Below are 17,728 nucleotides of genomic sequence, written 5' to 3' on the forward strand. Positions count from 1 at the left end.
AGTAAATCTCCCAGCTTTGTCAGGCAGGTGCACAAGACCTTCACAAGAAGATTCCTCCCTGCATTTCTCCCATGCTTATATTTGTTATCATACCAAAGACATATCACTGTTAAACATACAGTTTTTTTCTTGGCAATTTTAGTAGCTTCTCCCTCAAGAAATCTTGGAGGCAGATTACTTGCAACTCAAGGACGGGCAGATTTTATCCATTAAAGATGGGATGTAAATGGAGGCAACCTTCCACAACATCCCCCCCTTCCCACATATACATACATTTCCAGCCTGGTTTCTGGAGTGCAGACAAAGAATCTCATTAGGAATCTAATATAATAAGGGCATGTAGATACTGGGGTTGGGGGTTGGAAATCAGATTAGCTTCATTACTTTATTCTGCACCTCACAGCGCTTCTGCCAGTGGACAATTGCATTAGATCAGAGAGGAGATCAAAAGGCAAAAACTCCCCAGAAATGCTGCTGCTCATTGTCTGAGACAGGAGTGGGGAAAGTGCACTGTTGGAGGACACAGATCCATGGTAGATACCAGACACATTTTGGAAGAGCGGTAATTTTTTTATTTGAAGTTTACCTATTGAGCTTTTGGTGTTTGCAAGGCCAGTCTGGATTCCAACGCACAGAGACACAATAGTGACTAAGCAAATTGTTCAAGTGGAAAGCCAAAGAGCCAGGAGGGAGATTATACTGTAAGTGCCAGACGGGTCTTACCTGCCGAGCTCTAGTGCTTCAGTCACCATTATCTTTTCCGTAGGAATTTTTTTCTGGACACTTTTCAACTTGGAAGGAACAGCTCAGTTGAGTTCTCTGCAACAGGGAAAACCTGAGAAAGGAGCACAAGAGAGTGTGTGCCACTTGCCTCATAAAACAGTAACAGTTGAGTCCAGTTCAACACCCTCCAGGAGCAGTCTTCCTTTACCAGTTTTGAGGGAACACAGAAACAGCTTAACTGGCTGCACTCAGTTACTTCAGTCCACACAATCAAGGTCTGAAGGTTGTACCTTCAGTCATGAGAGTGAATCCCAGACTCCCATCTCATCTCATATCACACCTTGCCTGGCTGTGGTGAGTGGGCTGAATAGGACCTCTTGGCATGCCATGTCCTCAATAAAACACTTTAACATGCTCCTGATTTGCACTGAGGGAACAGTCACTGTGGATTGTTGCTGTTAGGAGAGAACAGAGAAGATGATGTTCAGCAATTTCTACCCCACATCTCTAGCTTCTCTTTAAAGAAGTTCAGACATCTGAATCTTCATCAGAGAGCAAATTTGAAAGACTGACTTGTATGAAAGCAGAGTAAGAAGTCCCTGGAGCTCAACGAGGGCAGGAAGGCCATGTTGATTGTATCCAAGGATGTTGGATGTACTGTCAAATCCCAAAGCATTACTTTTTTTTTTTTTTTTTTTTTTTTTTTTTTTTTTTTTAATTGCTAGCATTGTGCATATATTTTCTGCATAGCTGGTGGGTTTTTTTCTTCCACTGCCATTTTCTTCTTCCTGACTCCTTATGGAAGTTCCGTAATTTAAGAAAGAAAAAGAAATGCATGCTAAATGCTCTTCCTATGACATAAAGTCTACCCTCTGCATATCACAGAAAGGGAAACAAAAGGGAAAAGAAAATTGAGACACAGGTGATTAAATCAGAAATATAAAGTGGAAATACAACTTATGTTAGAAACTAGGTATTGCTTATGAAATCATCTTGTAAGGAAGTAGAAGTGCTATCAACCACACTATGCTCACAGGATCAGCTTAGTCATACTGCCATACACTTGGTGAAAGTGTTACAGAAGTCCTGAATTCTGTTCTTATTATTTCTTCAGTAGTGAATCAAATGTCAATTCAAAAACATCTAGCCATTTGTCCTAGAAATAGAGAATTTTTAATACTCCATTTTGTGGTTCATAATCTAACAGTTTTCAGTTTGCAAACAACAGGAACACAATCTAAATCTGTAAAAACCTAAAAGTGCTGTTTACATGAATAAGGAGGTAATGCTCTTTTATCATTTCTATTTACTGAGACTATAACTTTCTCTAGAATGCAAAAGGAATACAGGTTTTCATAGATCATGCCAAGTTCACATATGCTGCAAAATTTTGCTTGATAATTTAGAAACATAAGGGAACATGTACTATAGCACTCAAGTGCCTCTTGCCTCATATTCTATGCCTTTCAATAAAATTTTACCTAGTCCAAAATTTTCTCCCTAATTTCAAAATAAGTATGCTCATTTATCCAGCAAGTACCCCGAAAAATCATCTGTTTGTCCCAGCCCTTTTATTTATTCCTGTCAAATTCCTCTTCAATTGAGAAATTGAGTTCAGTTCTACAGTTGTCTGTTATTGCCATTAAAGATATGCCAGTAAAGATTTTATTACCATGAGTGAAAATACATCTGCTTCTTCAGAAACACATTTGCAGATGACAGAGAAACAGAAGGTATTAAAAAAATGCAACAAGAAAAAACCTGAGCACTCAGGGGTAGAGAAAAGACTAAACAAAGACAAGTTGCTTGAGGCAGTCAATAACACAAATACTCCAATAATAATGACAGCAATAGGAAGTTTTTCAATCTGCTTTTTCACAAGCCTATACAGAAAAATCTATATTTCAACTTTTACTGTCAGGGGTACCTCTTTATATATTATTCCATATTTTCAAAGGTCCAATAAAAAGCATGCTTTAGGGTTTCCACAGGCATCATGTACTTTATACCCACTCCACCAATACAAATGAAATAGAAAGTACTTTCCCTGAATTCCTCTCATACTCCCTTCTCTCCTTGTTTCCAGAAGCATCTTGGAAATACCACAATTTGCCTGTGTGTTAACTTCTGAAGTGCCAGAATGGGCTCGAAGGCAAGATGTACTGATAAGGAGAAACCTTTCTTAAAAGCTCAAGGCATTGGGCAGGTTTAATTAAAAATTGTATTGATTTTTTTCCCATTGCTTTTAATGACAGCCACTAGTCTGTGACTTCCATTGTTAGCCATTGACAGTTTAAGTAGTGAAACAAAGGGCACTTATACAGCACTTAGTGCAAAATTATGACTGATTAAAAAGTAATTTGTCATGGTAACAGCATCTGCTTAGACTTCACAAATTTTTAAATGCAGTCTTGCACGCGGTGTGTGGGAAGGTGTGGTACATGCAAGTCTTCACAACCGTGTCCCTCAGCAATTTCAATGCATTATTAAAGTTCCATGTGAGTCACGTTTTTTGAGCAGATGTTAGTTTCTCACAACATTTGCTTGAAGAACTTGGAGCTCTGCTAAAGCTTCAGTGTTTGGCCACACAGGGAAATGTAGTAGCAACCTGTGATCAAAGCTTCAAAACATGTTACAAGTCTCAGAAAATAATCTAATATTTAACTGTGATTTTAAAATACTTAACTCACAGCTCCACTTCCTCTATTTTCCTGTTTTTCCCAAGGTAGAGACCTTCCTCCAGATTTGCCAAGGGTGCTTAGCAAACCAAGATGCAGAAAGCCAGCTCAGTTAAAGCAATATTGCTCAATTGCTCTCAGTAGGCCACAGTTACCAGTATCCAATGCAGATACTGGCAGAATTTTAAAAATCATCTATCTATATTAATTAGTGATACTTACTTCCTAATAACAGTAATATTGTAGTTCACATACAAACATCTACAGAAATGGCGCTGTGTAGTCACTGTGTATGGCAGAGTTGAAAGAGATTTGAGAAATTTGAAGGACATTGAGCACAGAAATGACAGTGGGTGGAATTTGAATATTGCCCTCAGGCCAGTGTCAAATTCTGGGGCAAACAAGCAGTCTGCAGTCTTATTCTTCTGCATGAGTACACAGAGGGTTTTATATTTGTTAATTCCTTTAAAAGAAGCTCCAATTGCATATTCTAGACCATTTCCTTTTCATCATACACATGTTGGAAGCTTCAATCATTTCCTGGAGGCATTTACTCACTATAAGCAGAGCCTAAATATTATTTCCAAAGATGGTTGGTGTGTTTTGCACTATTTCTTCTCCCTTTGTCTGGAAATTGCTGGGAAACATTTTTTTTCAGAAAGATCCACGCTCGCTGTTCTTGGCTTCTTGACTGCTGTTTTTAAGCTGCCTTTTTTAGTGGACTTGAGATCAAGCTCCATAAAGTATTTTGTCCACAAACATATGCATATATATATATATATATATATATATTTCATAAATTTGCATAGTTTCCTCTAGACATGGTAAAAATGTGCTCCTACTTCTATTTTCTTGTACTTTTTGTCAAGGTTTCACCTTTTCCTCTCTTCAGGGAGATACTGTAGTATTGGGCCCTTTCTCAACTTCACTTAAGATCAACTTCTCCAATAACCTAAGTTTTGAGGGGGGAGAAAATCTTGTAGGTCAAGAATTTGAAAAACACGGGAAGAAAGAACATTATTACTCATAAAGCACAATTATTTTTGTGCTGGTAGTGAGATAACAGAGTATATGCAGTCCGTATAACTTTTGATAAGACAATACTAGCCCTCTAAAGTGCTGTTTAAAATGAATTTGAGCTAACAGGGAATACTTCTAATAAGCCAGCACTTTATGCCATGCTAACAATGAGTTTTGATTTCTAGTCAATCACTCTTGAGTCAGTCTTATTCTACAGAATTTTGTTTAGAAATTCATGTTAATTATGTAGAGATACACAGAACAACAAGGAGGTGTTTTCTCCCTACAGTCAAGGACCTTAATTAATATTATTTATCAAAATATTGTACTGTCCCTTCCTTACAGAGGCTACAGACAGAAATTAGTTCAGTTCCTTCATTTGCTGCTTTATTTTTAAAAAATTAAACTGCCTCCTACTCATAATACGTTGTTAACAACTCCAAATCCATAAAAAGAGGGGAGATGAAAATTCCAAATGGTCAGTGAACATCACATTAATTGATTAGCAGCAAAGGCATGGTCATACTCAGAAATATTTGGGTCTGTTGTACCACCTGGGAATGTTTTCTTACTGCTTTTCCCCCCATATCTGATTCCTGAGAAGGTTTCCATTGTGCTCTGGTCCTCAGACAATTTACCTGCTGGAGTCTCTACAGATTAGAGAAAACTCAAAATTTGGCTGAAGTTCGTAGCTCTCTTACAGATGGGTGCACTCCCATTCCTGACAAGAAGTTTGCCTTAAAAGTTCCAATTCAGTACAATTTCTCAGTAGCGTGATTTTAAATAATTTCCAAGATATAAAATATGTATTTTCCCTGCTAATATGAATTGAAATAGCTGAATCATTTTGACTAAGGTTTTCTGAAATCTTTTCTGAGCTTTTAGCATATATCAAAGTGTCAAATTTAAAAAATTTAATTGTTTCTAACTAACTCAAATGAGCAACAATCTCAATATTTGATGTAGTTTTAAATAACTAAACACTCACTGAGTTTTAGAAGGATTAGCAGCTGTAATACCAAGTAGTCATAGCTGATTCTCCTGCAATCTATGAGAGATTGTTGTTTGGAAGTTTTCTAGAAATTTTGGTCTAGATTTTAACTTAAAGGCAACTGACTTACGTGCCATAAAAATTCACAAGATATGGAAAACAGCAAATGAATCCTTTGTAAGTGAACTGTAATTATGTATATTTTGTATGTGGTGAAGAAACTAACCATGTAAATGATGACAGCTAATTATATACAGCTCTCCTGGGCATCAGTATCACTCTCCCTGACAGCATACTCCTCTTTAAGGGTTTTCCTTCTTTGTATATAGGCCACTATTTCTGAACATTCCTTAAGGGAATTATGTTGTTACCTTTGCACTGGTTAAATGAAAACTAAATGTTTTTTTATCAAAGAAATCCTTAGTGTAATCTAACTAATTTCTCTCTTATTGCGCTAATGAGTCAAATCCAGCTCTTCTTACTGGTGTCAAGCCAAACTAATTCCAGTGATTTCAATGAAGTTGCTATGGATTTACACATGCAAAGCCATCAGTTGATATTGGGCTGCTGGTTTTGCTCCCCTGGGAATCTCCCCTGGAGATTACAGCCTGCAGAAGCAACAGTGAATCATAATGGGTCAGAGCAGGATCTGCCATGGAGTGGGTTGGGGAATGCCAAATGTGAGGAATTTGTGGAAAGTAAACCCTTCAAAATCTCCTGTGGAAGAATTCCTTCCAACTTCTTCCAGCCTGGAAGAAAGGATAAGTGTGCATGGTGATGAGTGGAAAGGAGGGCAATGCAGGGATAAAGAAGGTCTCATCACAAAATTCTAACCTGCAAGATTTCTTGCAGAATTGATCAGTGTTTTGTAATACATTTGAAAAGGTGTCTGGAGACATTGTGGCCATAGCAATTTTGACATCCCTATATCTTTGGAGCACCGCTCATTTCCAAAGCTGTTCTGACTTTTCACAGACAACTTTCTCTAGACTTTCTCTTGGTTGAAGAATCTACACTGTCAGGGATTACAGGAGGACTAAAAACAGTACAGGGTGCAGAGCCTATGTGTAGATTTGTTGTGAACTTCAAAGATAAAGATTGAGATTGTACTCTTTCCCTTCTAGCCTGATCCTCTTGAATGAGGAAACTGGACTGAGAGAAGGAGATGGGGATGATATTCACCTCTATTACTTAATGGCTAAAAATTACTCATGCTGATCCTGGAAGGCAATTTCTTCTCATTGCTATTTTTATGATTCACAAGGAGAAATTCAAATTTGAAGTATTTGCTGAACAGTCCTTACTGGAAGTATTCTAGACATGCAGTGCAGGAAGTCCTTCACACAACTCTGTACTTTGCCATGTTGCAAAAACACAGGTCTGATATAACTCTCACTAGTACCACATGATATAAGAACTGAATGGATATGAATATGCATAAATGCATGTACATGTTCTCTCTTGGAGGCCTTTCAATTTCTGAAATTTCTTGTCAGAGACCCTGCGATAGATTTTCTGTTTCTCAGTGTTTCTCCAACTTCTCTCCTTGAGCCCCAGAGGCCTGGGGAGAACCCAGACATGATATCTTATTCTTGCTAAAAATGCAACAAAGTATATTTCCTCTTTAATGAATCTCCATGATAAAACCGAAACAATAAGTTTCTTCATAAAATTGTTTCAGTGTTTCTGATATTGTAAAGGTTCAATGTTTGAACCTCAAAAGTTCAAAAGTGGCTGTCAAAGCCACTTCTGTGCTGCCCAGGCAACCTGTTGTCTTCATATGTACAAGACCAAATCCAGCATTAAATGTGGTTTCATTCCAAACTGCTCCTGACCCTGTGACTTTCCATAAGTCTAGTGATGACCTTCATCCGTTTGCTCTTGTTCCTGCAATCTTGATAGTTTCAGACTTTGCATGTAAGATGTCTCAAAACCTTTGAAAACACTGACCCAGTCAAAAAAATTATATGCCTCAGAAGCCCTCTCTTCTTCTCATGAGCACACATATGTTCTTACCTGACACCCCTACCCCCATTTTTCATTCCAGATTATCTCATTAAGAAGCCATCAGTCCTATGAGTCCTAAGATGTTTGCCAAGGTCACATAGGTAGTTTTCAGCCGAGTCAGGAGTAGTTCCCATCTCCCAATTCCCAGCCCTGTGCTCTAGCTACAATTTCTTTGGAGTGATTTGTACACTCCAACAAACTGTACATTCAAAGAACAAGCTGTGCATCTTGAAAAATGAATAGAACCAATTGTGTTCAATAGCAAGGCATTTATTTTGTATTTTTATATATGTCTTATGATTTACAGACTGACTTCTTCATACTTTATTTCAGCCTACACATGATCAACCTTTACATTGAAGATAGAATTTGCTTCTTAATTTCAGAAGAAATATTTAAACTTGGATTTCTCCTTTCCGTCATAATCTGAAACAGTGAGAAGGGTTTGTTGTTGTTTTTAATAAACAGAGAGATTCAGTAATGTCAGTGGGTGTACATCAACATTGTTGCTCATATACCAGTGGAACTACACCATCGGTTTAGACCTATCCAGAATTCTAATGTGGCAGTGTTCCTTGAAAAAATAATATTAGAAAATTACTTAAAGACATCAGTTAATCCTAGATTTGGGATACAATGCACATTTAGGGAAGGTTAGAAAAGGTATTTAAAAATTAAAGGAAATCTGATAATGACAGGAACTAAAATCCCTGAATATAATAAAACATGAGGGAGAGAGATACATGATTCTTACAGTAGGTGCTTTGTTTTGTGTATAATGATATCTCAAATTAATTTTCTTTGATGTCTGCATCTTTTTTTGTCTCATGTGAAAGAAGATTTGTTGGGTTTGTGGCATTCACTGTAAACACAGGTGTCTTGGGAGAGCTGCAGGTGTTCACCCTCCTCAGCTTATTCTAGTCCCTATGGGTATGGGGGAGGGTGGGAGGGGAACTTGCCTCACCAGAAAAATATTTTCTGCATGACCTTGAAAATAATGTGTAAAGCTCTGAAGCATGTGATTATGCCTTGGTATGTGAGCAGTACTTTGCCAATATATGACCTAAATGTGGTTTTCAAGTGCAGACACTGGGCTTTTCCTTTAGTGTTTGTGTTTATTTGTTATGCTTTCTGCTTTACTTACGGTAAAAAAGGGATTTGCACATGTGTCAGTACTTACTGATATCTCCCTTCTCTAATCAGGAAGAGTTCTTATACCAGCTCATCCCTTAAATATTAGAAAATAATTTAATACAGACTTAGAAGTTGAAGCCTGGAAACCTGGCCTCTCTTTTATTTCGTTTGGCACATCCTCACTCTGTCTTGTCCCTAAGCAGACAGAAAAGGAAATTTTGCACAGAAAGTGAAAAAACTCCCTTTCTCTTCTCCATTCATCAAAGCCCTTTGGACAAGTAGAAAGAGAATAGGCAGTTTTGCTGCTAGAACGCTGAATTAGGATGATTTCTTAGCTGAGAAGGTGGCTAACTCATGCAATTGTGACAAAATTCAAGCCATGCAGCAGACAACAAAATCCATCTGATTTTTCTTGGAATGTCTCTCTTGCACATCCTCCTACCAGGCACCAAGCCCTCCTCTGAGCACAGCATTATTCAGAAGGAGACTTGGGTGCTGGAAGCAGGGGAGGAGCAGGGTCACAGAGACCTGGGCCGCTCCTGGGATGTGGACACCCCAGAGAGCAATGGCCATTTGGGGCAGAAAGAGGAAGATTCCTTTCAGAGCGTTGCTAATGATCTGCAGAGGAGCTGCACAGCAGTCATTTCACAGATACGATGGCAGGTCACTGCGACAGATGTTCCCAACATATGTGGAGAATTAATTACCCACTAGTAAACAAAATCTGTGATGCGGAGAGTCATTTTGTCCAAATTTCTTTCGATTTTGCCGTTATTAGGAGCTTAATTTTTCTTGATCAGCCAGACCCACTTGAATTAAAGTGTTCCTTAATGGGCTGTACTGAACATTTTCCGAAGTGAAGTGTGGAGGAAAGTGGTGAAGAGTGGGTCAGGGGAGATGAGTTTAGTTGGAAGAGTTGATTGTGAAGCTGTACCATAGCGAGTGATTAGTCAATTATTTGATTACAAGGTTGGATGCCAGTCATATGTTTTTTTTAGGAAAACAATCTAATTGTTAACTTGCATTCAACAACATTTATGCTTAATTTTAGAACATCCAGTAGAATGCCTAAACCTTCTAGGGAAAGGATAATATTTTGAGAGAAAGAGCTTTTGACAAAAGGTTTTATATTCCTTTTCCATCAATATTCTGAATGTGTTAATGTCTCAGGGCCATATTGTGCCATTGATTTTTAGGCAGAACTCCCCATTTGAATCAATGGCAAAATCTGCTTAAAAAAAAATCAATGGCATGATATGGCTGCAGGACATTAGAATGAAATTCTTATATTCATGACCCAGATAACAAATCAGAAGGCCATAAATCCCCTGCTGTTTCTTAAAACTCATTCAGTCCATCAATACTTGTAAACTAAATAGTGCATGGAAATGAACATACTTTAATAGAAGGATATCGAAGATCAAAATATTTAGCTATTTTTGGTTGATTGTACTCTCATAAATTATCCCCACTGTCTCAGTTCTTGACACATTGCTTAGGATTGAGCTCACCTCTCTCTTTTGATCCACAAAAAGTAAATTGATATCACTGTCTTGCTGCTTATTCTAAGACACTTAATGTTTCTCCATTTTCCACAACCTAAAATTAATTATTTTCGTGTCTGACAAATTTTATAGTACTTGTTTTCAAATGGATGTGATGAAACACATCTCTCTGACACACTGAATTTGACATACTTTGCAAAATCATTGGCTTAGAAACAGAATCTGTAGTTTAGCTACATTTTTAAATTTTAATCCACAACATAAGGATTCACCCCACTACCATTGGCAGATGAAAAAAAAATTGTATAAGAATGGTAAAAAATCCCTTTCTTTTGGCAGCAAGTATTAATAGGGGTTTTTAGCACCACTTATTCCTCAATTTGGAAAACTGGAAAAGCTTATGAGATCCATGAACTGCTGCTAAATACATCAAGATGCCTGAATTTCTCAGCCACACTGACAAACTTCAGGTGCAGAAAGAAGCTCAGGTTTCAGCAATGGAGAGAAGTTAAACTGACAGAAATTTGCCAGAATAAAATAAATGTTCAAGTGAAATCGTGGAGCACTAACATCATTATCATCAGAAAAGAGGTGTAGTGATGTAGCATCAAGTCTTGATTCTGCTGTGAATTTCAGTTTTTTAAAGTAATTTAGCCTATCTTTGACTTCCACCCTTTTTAAAATTTTTCTTTACAAATAATAATGTTTTTCTATCTCACTGCTATTTGCAAAAGACTTTGAGAAATCGCAACAAAATTCCCCATAAAAACCTAAACTGTTTATCAATCAATTCAGGATAATTAAATCATACAATAAATTGTATCCACACTCTCCTTCTGAAGTACCATTTGCATACATGTGCATTTTCAGCCATGAATGGGCTTGTGTTGGAACTTTAAAAGATGCGAATGCTGTTGAGGGAGTTTTATTCCCAAAAGGTATCTTTGCTGCAGTGTTAGATGGAAGTTTGAATCCTGTGTGGTCCTTAGACTTCACACACCCCTCCACGCATACAGTTCTCTCAGGTATGAGGGCCGACAGGAAGGCACAGACTGAAGATGGAGGGCTGCAGATAAGCCTGTGGTGATGTGTGGGTTGAAGCTCCACATTTGTAGGGGAGAGATGAGAGCTCTCAGTTCAGCAGAGTTCACCAGCTGGACTGGTAAACTACTGTGCTGGACCACCCACTCCAAGTAGCTGGAGTGCTGCTTCACACCCTGGTTATCATCACTTGGATTAGGACATCTGGAATGCAGTATACCTAAGAGACAACTAATAGAGGGGTGAAATTGTAACAGTTTCAGACATAATTGTGGCAGTGGATTTCCCTTCCCTGCTTCGGGGGAGATTTCAGCTGAGCATTGCTTATGTACAGAACATGGTTAAAAAGAGTTCAAGTGTGTAAATCAGAGAATGTTTGTGTCACAAACTAATAGAAGATTCATGAGTCACACCACCCCCAAGTCTCTGTAACATGGAAACGCAATTTTTACTTACAGCATTCTATGTAAAAGCACACAAAACCTGCGTGAATTGGTTCAGAATAACCCCGAAGTGAATTCTGTACTCTGCTTCCTCTTCTTGGATCAAAAGTTTTCACACTACATGCAGAAAACATATTCAGCAGCAGGCAGAAAGGTATAAGTCACAAAATGCTTATATATGTCAGTGATGAAGACAGAAAACACCCTGCCTAAAAAAGGTCTACTTTTTATTTCATTTCTTACTCTACTTATTGATTTTCTGACTATTTTTTCTACAGAGCTGACCCATCACAGGAAGTGCAAAACTCTGAATAAAGGTACATGACATATGACTACAATTGGTATTAGTTTTCTGAGACCAGCATTCATATATTGACAGTTGACTTTTATCTAGGTGAGAGCTCTATGTGTTACATGTTTCCTTTCTTCAATATACCTCATTTTCCAAAGGACTGAAGTCCATCTGCAGAGAACTGTGCTTAAAGTAACTGAGAAATCTGTTTTCTGTTTGAAAGGGAGCTTGTGTATTTATGTGTGTGGGAATATGTAAACCTATTGGTTTTAAAGAAGAAAGAACCCATCCAGACTGGCATTACTGAAATAATGGCTCATTAATTAGAAGTGAGAGTACACACACATTTAAAGAGTAGGTCTAAGCTTGCCATTTGCATTCACATGAAGCTACAGGACTACTGGAGTGAGTAGGGTCTGCTCACCTGACTACATATTATAGGTGTGATATGCCAGTAATCAGTTTGATCTGAAAAGTAAAGTGACCCTAAGAGAATTTTCAGTGCAATTCATGATCGGTCACAACTACATATTCACTTCCTAGCTCTCCTATTTATAGAAAATAAATGTTTGACACAGACCAAATCTAATTATTAGTTGGACACTCTTCAAATCACACACAAAATCAAGACATCAGAACTTACCAAGCACCATCATCACTGCTGACTGCAAAACTCTCTTCACTCCTGAAAGCTTTCCCTCGTGATAGAGTATTCTCTGTGTGTGCTTATTTTTTCAGCCTGTCTTCTGCCTTATTAGGTATGCAGTAAATAAAGTTTTCATGTTTTAGGGTCTTGTAAGCATATGAGTGATACTTTGTGCATAATGATACTTCTAAAAAAGTGCAACATCAGTGAAATCCTGCTTTCTGTTGGCATTTGTATTTGAAGTAGCACAGCCTAACCTAGCCATGATGACATCCAACGTATAATTCTCAAACAATTATTAAATTATTTCAGAGTTATTATCTAAGTAAGAAAGTTGCAATATATTGGAATAAAGTTTGTAGACGATTGATTTTCTTTGTCCAGAGTCCCTCTCCACTGTAGAATTTTGTCATGACTCCATTATTCAAAATGCCAGCTAATAATATTAATATGCCTCACCACATTAGTTCCTAATATTTGCTTACCATCCATGAATATGAAAAGAAATTAAATGTTAGATACAACTGAAAACCATCTCAAATACTTTAAACAGAACATCAAGGACTTAAAAGACCAAGCATACAGCTGAATGTTCTTACTTACGTAAGTAGTTCCTCTGAATTTTTAGGAATGTCTGCGATATCAGACTCACACTTCAACAGACAGCAGTATGGACTTCATCTGCATTGATTTATTATTCCAAGCAGCAAATGATTAAAACAATTTTCTGGTTAATCAAAACTGGGCTTTGTAACCATTCATGTGAGATCAGAATTTTTAATCACTCTGCACAGGTTGTAGCAATATGAAGAACAAGATTGAAAAATCAATTTTATAGGAAATATTTAGCAATTAAAATCTAAATCTCATTCAAAGCTAGAATCACTGTAAAGTATCAGTTATTCCATAATGGTACACCTGAAGCCTTTTTGCTACTCTCTTTGAAGTCTTTTCTTAGCAATAGAGAAAGTTGACTTAAAATTACTACTGGTCCTAATCAGTGTGGCTGTTTCTATGATGTCAAGAGCACAGAGAGGGTGATCATCCTGTCACGACTGGAGCTATGAAAGGAGGAATCAGACACAACAGAAAGGCTGAGAGGATCAGGTTAGATCTCAGAGACCACAGATATGCTGAGAACCAGTCACTCTCTGATGCAGTTCAAGGCTCTGGCTTCATGGTCATTCATATGCAAAAGTTATTTGCAGTTACTCAAGCTGTGATTAAAATACACTTCTGCATATGCATTCTGTCCATGGTATGAACATAGTGGGATACCACCTAAAGATGATGAGCCCCAAGATGATGTCTGTCACCCCTCATGTAGTTCTTCTGTCAGGGAATTTTCCCAGCAGCAGTTTGATTAAACAGCTGGCACAATCTGGCTTCATAAGAAATGGCAAATGAGTAGGCCCAGATTTAAACCACAGGTCCTGCAAGACCGGCTTAGTGATTTCAGGTTTGTGCTGTGGGTGGTGTTTGACAGCTACTGGCTAGAAGCATGTCATCAAGATGAGAAGGAAGGAGCACCTCACTTTGTTACTCTCAGTGCTCCTGCCTGTGCCATGTCTACTTGCAAAGCAGCAACAACTCTTTTGGAAACCACACTAACTACATCTGTGACACCATTATCAAGAGTAACACGGCAGATTCGGTAAGGCAGCCCTGTTGACTGACATAACCCCACAGGAGTGCCTAACCTAAGATTATGGGAGCCAAAAGCTGCAGCTGAGTTTTGACCTCTGCTTCATCTATAGGAGCAGAAAATACAGAAAAGGGACTATTTGAGATATCTAAATCCCATTGCATCACTTGTGAGTGTCACAGTGAAAGTGACTGAATGACCAGCTGCCTCCTCACTAAGACTTGGTGGTACCAAGGGTGCTTTGAGACTGGGGATAGTCAGTGCAAAAACCTGCTGTCTTGGATTAAAGCACTGGAAAAAGGTCTGTTTGCATCTGAAGTGTTAAAAGTGCAATGTTTAGGTGAACTTCGTGAGGAATAGTTGTGGAATTAACTAAGGTGAGAGTAATAGATCTCAAGCATTCCTTATAAAAGCAAAAATGTATTTCATTCCATCACCTGAAAAATGTACAAGTACTGCTACTGTAGGTCGTACTTCTTTAGTTAGGTACTGTATAATTAATTATATAAAAGCCTGCAACTGTATTTAAAGTGCACTGGAATTAAACCACTGTTCCTGTAGAAAGGGATATTATTTAGTAGCATTAGTGTGTTAATATTCTTTTATAAGGTTGAGCTGTTAAATCATAATCAAAATTCCAGCTCAAATTGCAGAATTACTGTAAGAAATCATTCTTAAAGAATCTCTTTTAAAAATTCCATAAAGAAATTGCAGGCAGAAGAGAGTCTATCTTTTCTGTACAGTACAAGATGACCCTGTATGGTACTTGATCAATGACATTGTCTAGTCCCATTTAAAAGTGTACAAGAAAAGATTATTCAATAAAACACTCTGTTTAGTTGCCTGAAAGCTCTACTCCCAAATTTTACCTGCAGATCTCTGTGTGTTTGGGTTTTTCTGCTGTGGAAGCAGACACTATAAATTTGTAGGCAACACATTTGGGTCTTACTTTCTCCTTTCAGTTATTTTAGATTAAGGCTCTGGAGCATGTCCAGAGAAGGGCAATGGAAGTGGTGAAGGGTCTGGAGCACAAGTCTTTTGAAAAGTGTTACTCCAACTGGGGAGTAGGAGTAATTCAGCCTGGAGAAAGGAGGGTCAGGGGTGACCTTATTGCTCTTTACAGTTATCTGAAAGGAGGTTGCAGGCAAGTGGAGGGGTCAGTCTCTTTTTCCAGTAGTAAGAAAAGACAGGAAGAAAAGGCCTCAGGTGTGGTGGGTTTAGATTGGATATTGAGAAAGGTGTCTTCACCAAAACGGTTGTCAAGCATTTTAACAGGCTGCCCAGAGTCAGGTAGTGTCACCATCATTTAGAGGCATTTAAAAGACATCTTGAAGGGGAATCTGGGGACAGAGTTTAGGGGCAGACTTGATAGTGTTAGGTTAATGGTTGCACTTGATGATCTTAAAGGTCTTTTCCAACCTAACGAATTCTGTGATTCAATGATTCTAGCTGAGTCTGTTTTCTTATTACTAGTAAATACAAAACAAAACAAGCCCATGAAAAGCCTTGACGTGTCAAACTTCAAAGGAATTAATCATGAATATCTGCCTTTTCTGTTCATAATTAAAAACCAAAAAAAAAAAAAAAAAAAAAAGGCTTTGGTTACCTGAAAGGATGAAATAATTTACAGAACAAGTTACCTAATGGTAGTACAATTTTCTAATTAGTTGCAAGTTCAAATGATATCAGTATTGGTTTATGCTTCAGGGCATGAACAGCACTGAATTAACTGAATAAACTTATTATAAACTGGTAATTAATGATAATTATAAAATGGAAAGAAGAAGAGTGATATGATTGGCTAATAAGAGAGGTGAACACTGAAATTAATACAACATAATTTCCTGCTCAGTACATGTTAGCCTTGTAACTAAATTAACATAAGTAATTTTAAAGCATTTTATAAGAAAACTTTATAACTGCAATGAGGCATTATGGTGCATTTGTTCATGCCTTGTTGCATTGATGGTAATCAGCTGTGGTATTAGTTTATGCTTAATGTGTTGGCTGAATATCACCAATAAATCTAAATATGAATGAATGCACACAAAAATCATATTTAAGGCATAAATATTTTTTTCTCCAATGCACAAAAAATCTGAAAAATTAAATTTTGCAAATATTGATAGCCCTTCTGAGCTAGCAATCAGACAGAAGAGGACAGCGGCAAATTAATCAAGGTCAATAGCTAAGTACCGTGGCTTCACTAACTGAAACTGAGAAAACATGGTGACACTCCTGCCAAATCCTTTCAGAGGAGTGACAATCTGGCAAAAGCACGAAAGTGGAACAAAGTTTTGTACAAATTTGATTTTAGATTGTATATCTCAAGTCATTACAAAGCTGTGCATTTCAAGTACCAAGAGCACATATTTAATGGACTGTAAATGACCTATTTGCATATACTTTTCAGAAGTATAAAGATATCATTAACTTACTGCTGACCAGCCACCTGAGGTGAGTAGGAGAGAGATCTTGACTTGCTGGGTCACTGGGCAGTTCTCATAATGGTGTTTTTTGCCTTAGTGCTTCATTGCAATATTGCATTGACTGCAGATTCATGTTCCACTATCGTGCTTGAGTCATGTCTTTTCTGCTGTAGAACAAGAAGAACCCCTTGATTTGCTTCTGTGGATATACCCTTTCCTCAAGGATGGTCATGGGCCAAGGAAGCTTAGGTAGAGCAGAGCAACAATCAGAATATTTGCTATACTGAAAAACATCTCTTTTTGGTGCCAGGAACGTTTAGTCAATTTTTACCAATTTCTGACCATTGCTACTGCTTAAAACTAAGGACTAATAAAAGACCTCTCTTTAAAATGAAGGGTCAAAATAGTCCATTTCAATATCAGAAACAGATGTTTCCAAGCACATAATATTATTTCAATGCTTTCTATATGAAGCTGTTCAGTTTGAAGCAATGCTTCATGTAGGAACAAACTTGAATTTTCTTTGAAAAAAAGATAAAACAGTAAGAAATAATGTGGTCTATTAATCATAAGTTGGCAATTTCCCACTTTTTCATTCACAGTTATTATTTTTGAGAAACAATTTATGCAAATGACACAAAATGATTATTTACACAATTCTAACTCTCAGATGAAGAGATGCAGAAAACAACAGCGCTTCCACTATAGGTCACATTACTTCTAAAGTGGCTTTATTATCTCCACTTCGCTCAGCAGAGGAGAGGCACAGGCGTTCAAAAAAATGTGGTTTTTCACTCTTTAACACCCTGACCTCCAAACCTCAATGGAGTTACTTGGAGATCAGAATATAAATGTAGGCAACTTAGCAAATGCCACACAAGAAACCGCAGGAAACCTTCTGTGGTCTATCTCCTCTGAAAAACAAAGATGACATTCTTACAGGAAAGGATTTACTTAATGACTCTGATTTATCCCCAGAGCAGGTTCCCCATGAAAGGAATTGGATAAAAACTATTGCACTAAATAATTTATCACCAAAGACCTAAATAAAAGACACTGAAGTTAGGTTGCAAGAAATCTTATTTCTGCTTTTCTGAGTTCTTTGATTCACCAGCTTCGTGCAACATTTGTGTATGGCTGAGTACTGCATTTCCTATGTAAGGTGTACACTAGA

At 37.6% G+C, this 17,728-nt stretch overlaps 1 long non-coding RNA gene across 1 annotated transcript; it reads right to left on the reverse strand.

Moving 5' to 3' along the window:
• Positions 1 to 549: 549 nt before the first annotated feature.
• On the reverse strand, positions 550 to 16,793 carry LOC136358480 (uncharacterized). The gene is made up of 2 exons (XR_010743117.1): positions 16,564 to 16,793; positions 550 to 835 (listed from the first exon to the last, which is right to left on the reverse strand). It is a non-coding gene; the product is annotated as an uncharacterized lncRNA (long non-coding RNA).
• Between the last annotated feature and the right edge of the window lie 935 nt (positions 16,794 to 17,728).

The sequence above is a fragment of the Sylvia atricapilla genome, chromosome 3 (genome assembly GCF_009819655.1).
Source record: "Sylvia atricapilla isolate bSylAtr1 chromosome 3, bSylAtr1.pri, whole genome shotgun sequence".
Classification (NCBI taxonomy): Eukaryota; Metazoa; Chordata; class Aves; order Passeriformes; family Sylviidae; genus Sylvia; species Sylvia atricapilla.